The sequence below is a fragment of the Podarcis vaucheri genome (assembly GCF_965113315.1).
Source record: "Podarcis vaucheri genome assembly, chromosome: 7".
Taxonomy (NCBI): Eukaryota; Metazoa; Chordata; class Lepidosauria; order Squamata; family Lacertidae; genus Podarcis; species Podarcis vaucheri.
The window spans coordinates 66,475,785-66,490,387 of record NC_138765.1 but is presented as its reverse complement, the minus strand read 5'-3'; positions in this window follow the sequence as shown (position 1 = coordinate 66,490,387).

The following is a 14,603-nucleotide window of genomic DNA, read 5'->3' as shown; positions in this document are numbered from 1 at the left end:
ACCAGATGAAAACATCTTCACATGCTGAACTTCTGTGGTTGACTGAAGGTGAACAATAGGCTTGATTTCCTTTGTCCCAGGGTGAGGGGGAGTAACATAGCTAAGCCTGGCAGGACTTCTTGCTCCATGGTGTTAACCCCTTCATGCATTAATTAGACTTAAACTTGTAAGTTATATGAGACTGGTTATCCCACAATTTCATCAAATTTCTCTGAGGTATTTCCTCCTTTACATATGACACCTCTATGTGACTGCCAAGTCTCTCAGATCGACTGCTCAAATTGCAGCAAGTTCATCTTTAGTCTTCCCATGTTGCCAAATTAATCATTTTTTTTACCATCAGAGGTATTGTCTACACCAGGCATGTCCAAAGTCCATTTTGGGGGCCTAATCAGGCCCAACAGACGGTTTAATCCAGCCCCTGTGGCAGTTTATTTCCTGGGGTAAAATTCTCTTAAAAACCTCAACAACTTCAATCCTTTTTTTAAAAAAAAATATAATTTTATTAGTTGTTTTTTTACATATCATTTTCAATAGTAATTAAACATACTTTTACATCTTATTCAAATTTTTTACTTCCATCAATCCTGTCTGAAAATTTTCCAATCTAATCTCTCAGTATACATTTCTTATCTTCCCTATTACATTTCAAACTCATAACCAATATCTCTATCTTTTTCTACTTTGTAACACTTCGTATATTTCTCCTTACAAAACTTCTTGCTTGTAGTCCTACTAGCGTAATTTGTTGATTACAGTTGCTCTTCAAATAATTCATATACTTCTTCCATTCTTCTGTAAATCTCTGGTCCCGCAGGTTTCGAATCCTTCCTAAAAGAAGCTCAACAACTCCAACCCCCCCCCCCAAAAAAAAAGCTCAACAACTTCAATCCTAAAAATGGCCAACAACTGTGGTTGCTCCCCACGGCCCTTCGCTTCATCAAATCTAGCCCTCTTTGAAAAAAGTTTGGACACGACTGGCAGCAGCTCTCCAGAGCTTCAGGCTGAGGTATTTTCCACCACTCCCTGGAGACATCAGGGATTGAACCTGCAGTACAAGGGGCAAGCCATAGCTCAGCAGGAGAGCATCTGCTTTGCATGCAGAGATATCACTTCGTGTCTGAGGAGAGGGGAAGCTTTTGCAGAAACCATTAGGAAATTTGGGGTGCTGTGTCTGCAAAATTCCAGTGACTCTGGGGCACGGGTGCAAGCTGCTGCTGCAGACATCAAGTGCAACACACCTGCTCCAGGACTTCTCCATTGGCATCTTCCACCTGGATTCATATTCATTCATGCTCAGGGATCACTTCTGCTGCAAAGGGTGGTGCAATTGTGGAAAGGTTTTGGAAGCGAATGCCGTGGCTATAAATTGCCCAGTGTGTTGCTTTGCATTAAGAAATGGTGGGGAAAGAATAGATTTCCGATGTGTAAAGACAACTTTATGCCACATATAAATCTGAGCCACCAAACGCTCAATTCATCACAAACTGGAATCCTTCCATCATTCAGCGCTATTTAAAAAATTTAATCAAAATGGTAACCTATTAAAACGGACAAAGGTTGGCAAAGGATTTGCTGTTCCCTTACATTAGAAAACCCAGTGGAGGCCCAATAAGCAAATGAAATGGATTTCGGGTGCCAGGGAACATCAGAAGGAGCATTGCAAGGCCATTTGGCTGGAGAGACAGGCATTGACCCTCTCTGGCATTTCAGTTCTGCAGGGGAGAGATGGAACATGTCAGGAGAAGCCTCCCACATCAGCCCTTTTGAAATGAACAGGAGCACCTTCAGGTGCAGTGTTTCAGTAGGAATTTCCCTAGAGCAAAAGGAGGGAGCCTTTTCCAGCCCAAGGGCCACATTTCCTCATGGGGCAACCTTCCAGGGGCCACATGCCAACGCGGCAATGCAAGGCCAGAGGCAGGAAGTGGACAGAGAACAGATGGAACTCAGCTCTTTGTGATGGAGCCTGTAATGCAACCCATGCAAAAACAAGAGGTTTCTACACACACACACACACACACACAAACACACCCCTCCATCCAGGCAAGCAGAAGGCCTGATCACATTTCAACAGACTCAGCTACATTAGCCATGTTACTACGCTATGTCTGCATTATAAACATGTGGCATCAGATGGCGCTGTAGAGCACAAAACTTTGCCTGTGTGGTTTTAGATGGAGGTTTTTTGTCTTTCTTTTGTTATAACAATTTGATTTATGACTTATTTATAGTGGGGTTTTTTACCTGTGTGTAGCCAAGGACTGACCTAAGTCAGGCCACTGGGTCCATTCTCAATCACTATTGTCCACAGCAGTAACCAGCAGTGGCTCTCTGGGATTTCAGACAGAGAATATATCCCAGCCTTACCTGGAATTGTTACTGGGGAATTGAACCCAAAACCTTCAGCATGCAGAGCAGGTGCTCTAACCACTGAGCTATGGCTCTTGCTACCACCCCTAGATGAACCATAATCTCCAGATCCCCAACTCTTGCAAAGCTGGAGATATTAAGCAAAATGTCCAGGCACTATGCTTCTCAATTTTTGTATGAGAAACTAGGTGGTTCCCCGCCCCCTTTTAGAGTTGTACTTTGCCCCCGCCCTGGAAATATTTCTGCAGACACCCATGCACGTAGCCCTCAGGGTGGGGGCATCCACTTCTGCCTTATAAACATGTGAACTGCCTTGCCAAATCAGACCAAAGGCCTATCAAACCCAACATCCTGCTTCCAAGAGAGCACAGCCAGATGTGCCCACACAAAGGCAGAGGCCATTCCCAGTATCTGGTACCCAGAGATTTGCTGCCTCTAACAGTGGAGGTTCTGCTGAGGTATCTAGCTAACTGATAGTGCTCTCCTCTATGAAGCAGAGGAGCCCCTCTTCCTGAAGCTGAGGACTTAGCTGCATTAGTCAAAAAACAGCATTTTAAATGTGTTATAAACATGCAACATCAGGTGGTCACATTTCAATGTGATTTTACATAGTGGTTCATTTTTTTCTTTCATTATAACATTTTAATTTATGACTTATTTATAGCGGGTTTTTTCCTGTTTGTAGATCCGCCCTGAATGTTGGACAATTCAGTAATTTTACATGCAAGTGCATCGTTAAACTATGGAACTCACTCCCACAAGAGGCAGTGATGGCCACCAACTTAGATGGCTTTAAATGAAGATAGGGCAGATTCATGGAGGAGGAGAAGGCTATTGATGGCTACTAGCCTGTGCTTTATTTCCCCAGGAAAAATAGGTGTCAGAACTCATCATGAGGTTGTTACGTTGGTCACCGGGCAACTCGGGGCAGCCCTGAACAGATGCCAGTTTGACAGCAGCTGTGATCACCGCTACATGGAACATGGATTGAAGAAAAGGAAATATGGATTTGGCCCCACACCATAGTTTGACCAATCACAGTTAGGAGTGGCTAGGAGCTAGGTGGAGTCGAGGGGGAAGTGTAGACTTGCACACACTGACCCATTTCTATTTTGACTTGAAATGTTCATTTGGGGCTTCTCAGAAGTACTTAAAGGCAAGAAGCAGGCGGGGGGGGCACTGGCTCACAATGGCATCCACTTGAGAGGTGCTGGAACTGCACTTCGGCATGCTCCAGCTGAAAAAAAAGGACTGCCACTAACCATTGTGGTTCTGCTCTGCCTCGACCATTGGGGGCAGCAATGCTTCTTGTCAGGGAACTGACATCGGAGCGAGAGGCGAAGGGGAGGCTCCCAGATGATGCTGGCGAAGGACCCAGCAGCAGGGGGAGAAACAGCCCAGTAGAGGGGGAAGCCAATCAGAGCAACACCAGGGATAAAGGGAGGCAGACGGGGGAAGTGGAGAGAGGGCTCCAGGACTCTTCACTGGACATCAGTGAGGAGAGCCCAGGTCCTCCGCTACCCACGCCTTCCCTGTGCAGAAGACTCCCGCGCAGTGAGAGGAGGAGGAGACTGGGTGTCAAACAACTTTTATGTTGGAAGAGGTTCAAGAAACGCCCACTGACGGATTCTGCCAGTGACTGAGGCAGCCACGCTGAGAAGGGGCTGTGCAGTCAGAAAGGTTTAACAAGGCAAATTAACCGAGAAAGGCACCAGTTTACGCACGAGTAACTCATACCTATAACACTTCTGAATACCAGTTGCTGGAAACCACAGGAAGGGGAGAGGGCTCTTGTGATTGGGTCCTGCTTGCAGGCTCCCCCAGGCATCTGGTCAGCCACTTTGCAAACTGGAAGCTGGGCTAGATGTGGCCCCTTTGGCCTGATCCAGCAGGCTCTTCCTGTCCCCTTATGTTTCCTCCCTGCCCGTCCACATGAACTTCAAGCAGAGCACCAAATAGTTACAATGCTGAGTCCCAGCGATCAGCTTCCTATAAACACCATCTCATACCATCAATCATACCGGCTGCATCCCCAGCCAGTGGTCCTTCTGAAGCAGACCCATCCATCACTGCTGAGGCATCAGCCAGCGGAGGAAGTGGCAGGCAGTGATGGAAAGGGTCAGCCTGGCAGACACAGCAGCAAAAAAAAAAAAAAAATGCCTGCGGCTCTGCAGCTTCCAAGTATCTCTCTCTCTTTCTTTTTGCAATATGGTGAGACTCAAGGGATGGGGGTATTAGCATGACTCTCTTCAATGGAGAACCCAGCTGGGTGTTGTAGTGGGGTGCAGCCTCCTTTCCCCCTCCTAAACTATTTCAGGGACCAGAAATGATTAGGCTCCAAAGTGGTGGCAGCTAACAGAGCAATCTTCCCTTACCTACATAAGGGAGATGCACTGGTGATCATATCATAATCATAGGAACATAGAACTGTAGAGTTTGAAGGGGTCCCAAGGGGCCATCTAGCTCAACCCCCTGAAATGCACGAATCACATCAGGAGAATCACTGACATGTGGCCATCTATCATATGCTTTCTCATATGACATCAAGCACCCCACAGGATTGATGGCGTGGTTGCGGGAGCAAGGGGGCATTTTCCCACATATTCTGGGAAGGCGCTGTGGCATCCAAATTTTGGATTTATTTTTTTTTATTTTTTTTGGAGGGGGGAGAGATCAAAAGAAATTAAATGCCCCATGGAAGCCTCCCCACAACTTGCCCTTTTGAATTGGTGAGATGATCAAACAGCAATTTTCAACAGAAGATGCTGGCTGCTGGCTGCAATGAATACTTCAGCCTCTCATTGTGGTACAAGAATATGTGGGCTTCAGCTACCGCAAAGAAAATGATCCATGAACTGCATATTTCTAAGGGTAAGGAAGACCTGGAACATTTCTTCTTTGGTGTTATTTATAGAATCATAGAACTGTTTATTTGGAGGTGACCCCAAAGGTCAACCGCTCCAACCCCCTGCAATGCTGAAATCACAGCTAAGGAATCCCTGACAGATGGACACCTGACCTCTCTTTTTATAAACCACCAATGAAAAAGAGAGCACCACCTTCTAAGGGAGTCTGTTCCACTATCAAACAGCTCTTATTTCATTTCTTACATACCAAATTCAGATATACAACTCTTCCCCCCCACCAAATTGTGAAATTTGGTTTTCACGACATGTCTCGCTTTATTTGGAAAACCCAACCTCTGTGATGCTCCCAGGTTGCGTTCTGTAACGTTGATTGTTTTAATTTTTTTGGATTTTATGTAAAAATGAAACGAAATGAAATGAGCCGTGCTGAATATTTTCTTCTTCTGAATTGCAAAGAAGCCATTTTCACTGCTGGTGGTGAGGTTTGCTAAAAGGAGGAGAGAAAAGAAAAGAAAAACTGCCAAAGAGTGAGTTGCTCTGGGTCAGCGCTATCCCCATTGCTGTGCTGTTGCAGAATTATGCTCCACTGTGCCTTCTCTTCATCTCCACATGCAACCGCTGGAATCTCTCTCACTGGGCAAAGTCTGATACGGAGGTGTTAAATCCTCAAGCTTTCTCAAAGCTGATGCCTCAGATCTCCAAGGCGAGGTATGAACGGCTGCTCTAAGGTTTTCTTCCTTCTCGTCAAGGCTGAATCGCAAAGGCCATTGATCATCGTGACAAATGAAAAGCTGCTCAGAGGAGGGGCAGGGGGTGTTCCAAACCAATCAGCAAAGTTCAAATGACCCTGCAGCCACCAAGTCAGAAAAGCCTCCCGGGGTCTCCTTGTCCTTGGTTGAGATGTAATTGTAATATGCTACATTTTGATTCTGCCAGTAGGAAACAAATACCTTTAGGCACAGAAGACTGACAGAAAAGCTCTTATGACAAGCAAGCGAAAACAAAGCCTTGACGGCTCCAGGTGGGGCTTTTAGGCTCTCTTTCCAGAGCAGACCTTGATAAAAAGATCAGTGGTGGCATGTAAAGGTTGCCAAAACACCATCACTGAACTTCTGTAGCTAAGGAGAGTCACGGGTGCATCCTTGCCAGGGTATTATGGTTTGAAGGCAATGTGGTCCGCACATCACTGCTGTGTGAAGGAGGTCCAAATCTGGCCAGTGCCTAGATGGGACAGCACCTGGGAATCACCTGTATTCCCACCCCCCTTGGCCATAGCTCCAGGGTAGAGCATCTGCTTGGCATGAAGGGGCCAGATTTGATCCCTGGCATATCCAGGTGTACCCAGGAAAGCCCCCTGTTTGAAACCCTGAAGAACTGCTACCAGTCAGTGTAGACCAGCAGTGAGAAAACTCTGGCCCATGGACCAGATTTGCCCCCATCACAAAGCCATTTCTAGCAGATTGCACTGGTGAAAGCCAGCATGGTATGGTGGTTAGAGTGTTGGACTAGGACATGGGAGGCCAGTCCTTCTGCCATGAACCACACTGGGTGACCTTGAGCCAGTCACTGCCTTCTCCCAGCCTGCCCTACCTTGCAGGGTTGTTGTGGGGCTCAAATGAGGAGGGAGAGGCTATTGTACGCTCTTTGGAGGGAAAGGTGGCATAAAGGCAATGAACACATTATAGAAAACTTGACAAGTGCCTTGCCAATCATGCCTCTTAATTTGACGACACTTGTTTTTTCCTGATGCCCTGCTTTTTGAGGCCAAGATTGCCTCAGCCTGGCAACACAACCAAGCACACCTTTTGGAACCTGATCAAGCTCGCGTTTTCACTGGCTTGTTGTTTTGTCTCTTTTCTGGAGCAAGCCACGTCAGTCTGCTCCTCCTGACACAGACAAAAAAAGAACCACTGAAAGGACAAATGGTGTCCCTGGAGGGGTGGTAGGAAGCAGGCCAAAAGCATAAATCCAGCTGCTCTGCCAACAGTCCTGGGCTCCTTGGGGAGAAGCTTAGGAAAGCGGAGGACAGGTGGGTGGGAGGGGCCCTTAGACTGCTGAGAAAGTGTATCCACTCCCAGAGGAGAAAGCAGCAGCTTGCAAGCCAATGCCAGTGCAAATCTGTTGCAGCAGGAGACTGCCAGAAAGCTGACTCTATCCTTGCACGGGGTGGGGGTGAAAACTTGGCATTCCGGTGTCGTCCCTTCCGCTGCGCCTCTGTGCATGAGTTGGACCTGAGGTATTGCCATGACTTTCTGACAGTAGGAGCTATTCAGCAGTGGAACCGAATCCCTCAGAAGGTGGGGGGGTTCTCCTCTATTGGAGGCTATTAAACAGAGGTTGTATGGCCATTTGGCATGGATGATTTAGCTGTGCTTCCTGCGTTGCAAGGGGTTGGGCTAGATGACCCTTGGGGTCCCTTCAAACGCTACGATTCTGTGGCCCCAGAGTCCAGCAGCAATCAAGGCTCAGAGACTGGAGACTTGCCAGTGAAGGAGCAAGACCAACTGTGGGGCTCTGAGGCTGCTGTTGGAGATGAGGAAACAACAGAGGCCAAGGGACATGACTCCCCAGAAAAACTTCCTTTAACTGCAGGGACACAAACTGGACCCTCACAGACACCTCCCCCTGAGTCTGATGTATATTGTGCTCTAGTAGGCTTAGTTTGGTCAGAATTGAATATACACTTACAGATTAACACTAAATACATTACTACTGGTAAATGAGGGAGCGTAGCCACTAGAGGGCCATGAAAAGTTGTGTTCCAGGCTTATTAGACTCATCTACCCGTGTACTGGAACATGGGTGGCGCTGTGGGTTAAACCACTGAGCCTAGGGCTTGCCGATCAGAAGGTCAGCGGTTCGAATCCCTGCAACGAGATGAGCTCCTGTTGCTTGGTCCCTGCTCCTGCCAACCTAGCAGTTTGAAAGCACATCAAAGTACAAGTAGATAAATAGGTACCGCTCCAGCGGGAAGGTAAACGGCGTTTCTGTGCACTGCTCTGGTTCGCCAGAAGTGGCTTAGTCATGCTGGCCACATGACCCGGAAGCTGTATTCCGGCTCCCTCGGCTAATAAAGCAAGATGAGCACTGCAATCCCAGAGTCATCCATGACTGGACCTAATGGTCAGGGGTCCCTTAACCCTTTACCTTTACCCATGTACTATCTGCAACCCCAAGGGCCAGATGTGAAATATATTGGCATTATTTTCAGCTCTCCTACCCAACTACATTAAACTCAGAGGACAACCTTTGTTGGAGCAAGTGGCTCGTTCAGAGCTGTCTATGGTCCTGAAACGTCTGACCAGTCCACCCTTGCCTTCTTAGACCAAAACAATAGGGATAATCCATCTCACCATTAACAGGGGAGGCTGTAACCCCTGAACCTGCTTAGTCTGCTGTCCAAGTGCTCAGTTGGTGGACAATCTCAAGGCTCTCCCTTCTTAGGGTTCTGCATCTTTGAACCAGATTTGGACTGGACAGCTCTTCAAACAGAGCACTGCCCTCTGTAAAGTAGATCACATGGTCAGCCTAGAAATGGAATGAATTAGCCCCCTCTGGAGAAAGGTGGAGACTGTGTACCAGATATGCTGTTATAACTGCATTCACACAACAGTTTATTCCATTTTCATGCTGTTCCCCTAACAGTTAAGTTCTGCATTACACTGGAGTTTTCTCACGATGTAAAATGCACTTCCAGAAATATAGTAGAATGCAGTGCATGTTCAGTGCTCATTTCCATATCATTTGCTTCCAGGTGAAAACCATGCAAGGTGAAAATCACGCAAGCAGGGAGCGCCCTCTAAACACCCTTTAAATGCCCTCTCTGCGGCTCCCTCTCCAATCCAGATGAAAAATACTGTACCAAAAATATCCACAGCTGGAATTGAAGCTCTGGGGCCAGCAGGAGGCTGAAGGATGTATGGGCAAGAGGCTGCTGCTGCTGCTCTGCTACCCTACACATCAGCTGTTAGGCGGGGAGGCTAAGCAGCCTAAGCAAAGCTCTGCTGTACCTCCAGTCTGTTCTCCACCCTCACTGAAGTCTTATTAAGTCTCCAGGGAGGGTCTCCTCATGAGCTACAAGGACTCTCCAGCTCTCACTTTGCTGTTCTTAATTAAATCATTTAATTATTTCCCAGCACTGTGCGTATACACGGTCATGAGTGAGTTGATCACGTACGAGTGGGAGGGATGCATATAATGCAGAAATCAACAGTTAGGGAAACATTGTGAAAATTAAATAAACTGCTATGTAAAGGCAGCCTGTGACACACTTGGGACATGCACATCTGTGCTTAAAATATGTAAGCGTTAAAGATGGGGGTGGGGCGGGATTTGATTCAGTTCATCTTGAAAGGCAAACCGCCCCAATTTGCACATTCCAAAGCAATGAAAAAACCCAAACACAGCCATCCTTCAAAGTTTGCCCTTCTCCAAATGTTTGCAGTGCAATTCTGCAGCCAATAAATTTGCAGGAAAACGCATAAGCCAGGATAAAGAGTGCATTAAAATGGATACATGCATACATGAAAGTAACATATAAAATGCATTGTAGTTGGGAAATCACTCTGCAAAAGTGTGTGTGTGTGTGTGTGTGTGTGTGTGTGTGTGTGTGTGTGTACAGATAAATGAACTGCAGAGACTGGAAAAATGAGGAACTGAGAAAATCTGAAATTGACAGACTGACCCATCCCAACATGCAGTCAGTTGCTGCAGAACACCTCAAGTCTCCCCAGTGTGGGGCCCCCTCCCTTTTACTAAATACCCATATCATTAAGGTAACAAGCCCTGAGAAAATCTCATTGCAGCAATTTGACGGGGCCTCGGACTGATATGGAGGGGGGCATAATGAAAGTGCATAGATTGTTGGTAGCCCGAGACCTTTATCCTTGACACACACATCACACCCTGCTTTTGTCTTAAACAACACTACCTCCATGTTTAATTTAGGTAGCCCAATAACCATAAAACCCTGGGAAGCAATCCCTCGCCTATGAATAATTCATGGCTGAGTTGTTGTTTTTTATAGTGATTGATCAAAGGTATTAAATTTAATAAGAGAATTTGTCAAGGTTATCTGATGTCAACAAGAAAAAACAGGGCTTGCTTGATGGGCGTGCTTCTAACCAAACAGCTTATGCGGTGGGGTGAGCAAGAGGGAACCAGTCAGATGCAAGAGGTTGCTGTCACCTTCCCTGATCAGCTATGATCAGAGAGCTCACAGGGGCTCCAAGCTTAGAATGTGTTGCTTTCGTTACAAATCATTTACCATTTTGGAACCTGTGTTATACTGCCTGTGCTTTCTTGCTGCTGTATGGAAAAGCACATGAATCTGACCTTTGAGCAGTTTGCAAGTAAACTTACCAAATGTGTGGTCTTTTTGTATGCAAGAGGAAGTGAGGAACTTTAGAAACAACTCAGAGGGGCTAGTTTAAGGTCTAACAGCCTATCTTTCCAGGCTTTACTTTGCTGCATATTTTGTGATTTTAAACCTCTGCTGGGGCAAGTGTATTTGCCCCCAAACCTCAATCTAGGCACCCAGGCAATTCTCCTATTGTTATACCATATCCCTTTGTCCTTTAACCAAAATATAAAATTCCAACAGATGCCTCTGTTGGGAAACCTACAAGTCAAACCCAAGCACAATGGTATTACAATGCATTCTGCACTAGTTGGAGCTTCTGAAACAGGCTCAAGGGCAACCCCACATGATGCAATAATCCAGCTTGAGGTTACAAATTTGCATAACTATCTACAGTATCCCCCCTGCTGGCCCAGGGTGAGAACTTCAGTACATAACACACATGGACTATGAAGTCAGGCTATCCCTGTCCAAGAACAGCCATAGCAGTTTTCTCATGGCATTCCTCCCCCTCCAGCACACAATTTGCAATTGTCAGTCTTCTCTCTTTGCATCATCAGTGTTCCTTGACGGCATTTGAGATTCCGACCTGCAACTGTGAGGTCTGGACAATGCTCAGCTGCTTTTTCTGACAAACCCAAAAAGGCCAGCTTAGGAAAAGAAACATTTGTTTATTATAGCAGCAATAAAGGGGAGGGGGAGAACTCATTCCTGGGAGACACAGGGGAGAAACACAACTTCATTTATTTTGCAAAACAGCACCAACAACTCAGCACTGCGGGGACTGCTGAGCTAAACTTACGAACAAGGCTCGGGTCAGCATAAAAGCTCTCCTTCCACTTGACATGTCAGGTTGCAACGACAGCTGCCATTTGGGCCTCTAATGCAACATGAGGAAGGTGGAAACAGAAAACCGTAGAACTGTAGAGCTGGAAGGGGCCTGTTGGGTCATCCAGCCCAGCCCCCTGCAATGCAGGAGTCACAGCTAAAGAATCCCTGGCAGGTGGCTATCCCAGATACTCCAATGAAGAAGAGGCCACCAACTTCTGAGAGAATAATAGAATAGAATCGTAGAGTTTGAAGGGACCCTGAGGATCATCTAGTCCAACCCCATGCAGGATTTTTTGAAGGGATGCTAAATGACACAACTTGCAGGCACCATAGGAGATACCGCCAGCAAGTGGAGCCAGTGTGGTGTAGTGGTTAAGAGCGGTAGTCTCGTAATCTGGTGAACCAGGTTCGCGTCTCTGCTCCTCCACAAGCAGCTGCTGGGTGACGTTGGGCTCGTCACACTTCTCTGAAGTCTCTCAGCCCCACTCACCTCACAGAGTGTTTGTTGTGGGGGAGGAAGGGAAAGGAGAATGTTAGCCACTTTGAGACTCCTTAAAGGGAGTGAAAGGCGGGATATCAAATCCAAACTCTTCTTACTCCTCTTCTTCTTCTTCTTCTTCAAGTGCCAGAATATCTTTGGGGGTTTCCCCCCACTTCTGACCTAAATTTCTGTCCATACAGTACAATTGCGTCTTGCACACAATTAACTTGTGCGATTTCAACCTTACGCAGTGTTGAAATTAATTGCAATCAAGGTGGATGGCTCACAAGTTCCTTTTGCATCAGGTTTTCCCAGCATGGAAAGAGCTTTGAAGCTCTCTGCCTTGCTTACAGGGCTCTGGAATGCTCTCGCGAGATCTCCCGGGAACTTGGACAGCCCTGCGAGATCTTGCGAGAGTTTCCCACAGCTTAGTAAGGTAGCCTAAGGGCTTAAAAGCTCACTGCCTTGCTTGGAATGTAAAGGGTGGTTCCAAGGGGTGGTTTTCCTATAAGCATTGTTGTGTATGCATGCCGTCCCTGGAGAGTAAGCCTTGCACAAGACCCAAGCATACTCTATGCTCAGCATATGCAAATCTGTGGTCCAGGCCCTAGCCCTGAGGCTTTAGAGCAGTGTTCCCCAACCTTGGGCCTCCAGCTGTTTTTGGACTACAATTCCCATCATCCTTGACCACTGGTCTTGCTAGTGAGGGATGATGGGAGTTGTAGTCCAAAAACAGCTGGAGGCCCAAGATTGGGGAACACTGCTTTAGAGTACCCAGAAATGCTCCAAAAGTTTGGATCCAGCCAAGAGAAAGATGAGTGTTTTAAAGGGGATTCTCTCTTCCCTCTGCCCATCACATTTCAAGCTAAAACATCCCTAGGCCCTACTCTTAACTCCAGGAAAAGGCAGCCATCAATAACTCATCAGTTCTGTCCAAACCGAATCTCACATACCAGTTGGCGATTTCTTCTTCCTACACTTAAGGATATGTATTTTAATGTTCTCCTGACTCTATTGTCTTAGAGTGCTGCCAAAGCCTTTCTGAAATCCAGGATAGCCTCCAAGAAAACAGCACCTCTGACAGGAGAAGGGTGTCATTAGTATTGAAGGCCCAAATACATTTTCTTAATCAGCATTTCAAAAGGGGAAATAAAGTATATATATAAAAAAACCACTCCAACCTAGTTTGCCCTTGGACGGCAGAACAAATGGATAATTACAGCTCAAGAGTCTTTTCTTTTCCTGGAGGTCCTCTTAGATAATTAAAGGTGGGGGCTCTCCAATGTCGGAGAGCTTTAATTTACAGCTGGTTGTATCCTCAAGCACAGCTTCCTGCTATTTACTGCCAGACTGATTTGCAATGTCATCAGTAAAAATTGACTTTTTATTTAGAGAACTAACCAGAGGCCAACCCAGGGCTGGTTCAGCCCCAAAATGCAGGATGGACAGCTGCCTTGGATGGCAGAATTCCAGAGTTCTGCTTCCAGCAGGTAATCAAAAAAGAGGGGGACACCCCCATATATTTGCAACAATACAGTTTCGTGGATGGGAGGGGCACCTGTATCCCTCCACCTGGCCAATGTTACTGGTTGTCTTCTGAGAACATAAAAAGAGCTTGCTGGATCAGGCTAATGGTCCACCTAGTCCAGGATCCTGTTCTCACAGTGGCCAACCAGATGCCCCAAAGGGACCACTCTTGTAAGGGACCTGACCCATAGGAACATGGGAAGCTGCCTTAAACCAAGTCAGACCATTGGTCCATCTAACCCAGTACTATCAACAATGGCTGGCAGCTGCTCTCTAGGTTAGAGTTCTTACAGGAATCATGCCTATGCATCTGCTTCTCTTTAAACAGAGGTCCAAAACCCAGAGAGGAATTTGGATGTAGAGAATTTCAGAAGGGTCCATATTTGCCTGCCCCATAATGTCTTTGACCGTGTCTCCTTTCCTGCCCAAGCAATGGAGACTAGTCAGTTAGGCCAAGTGGGGCAGTGCCCCACCAAACTCAGCCTGCCCTCAGCCATCCCCATTCACTCTGCTCCTTGCTTTCCTGGAGTCCAGGGGACGGCATTGGCTACCAGCCAGCCTCTTCTACCATAGACTCAGTGGTGCCTTTACAGAACTCAGATGGGAGAGAGGAGGATGGGGAGAAAACCAGAATGAGTGGGCTTCCCCTGTCTATGGCCCTGGCTCCCCCTTGCTGTTGGCCTTCCTGCCTTCCATCCAATCTCTCCCAAGGGGAATGGCATCTGTTCCCCACCCCCTCCCAAAAAAGAAGGTGCATGGGTCATGGGATAGGGCCGAGAGGGAAGCAAGCCCTTTTAATCTCTGCTGCCCTCAGCATCCTGTCTCCCTCGAATTATTTATTCCCTACTAATTGAAGGTTAAATGCAATATTGAATGTTTGGGACTTTCATTATCAGCCCATGATGGCTTTCTTTATGGAGCGAGGCTGGTTTTTAAGTGCCTTTTCATTCCTTAACCTAGCAACCATGAAAGACACAAAAGGAACTCTCTCCCTTTTTCTGCGTTTAGTAACAAGGCTGTCTATGGATATGAATGGGTTTTCATTCGTGCCGACATCTCTCCATCTATCTTCGGCAGAGAATTATAAGACCCGGCTAATATAATTCACAGAACGCAGGTGGAGCATGCTCAGCGGGCAAGGCTGGGGTTTACTGAATCAAATCCACTG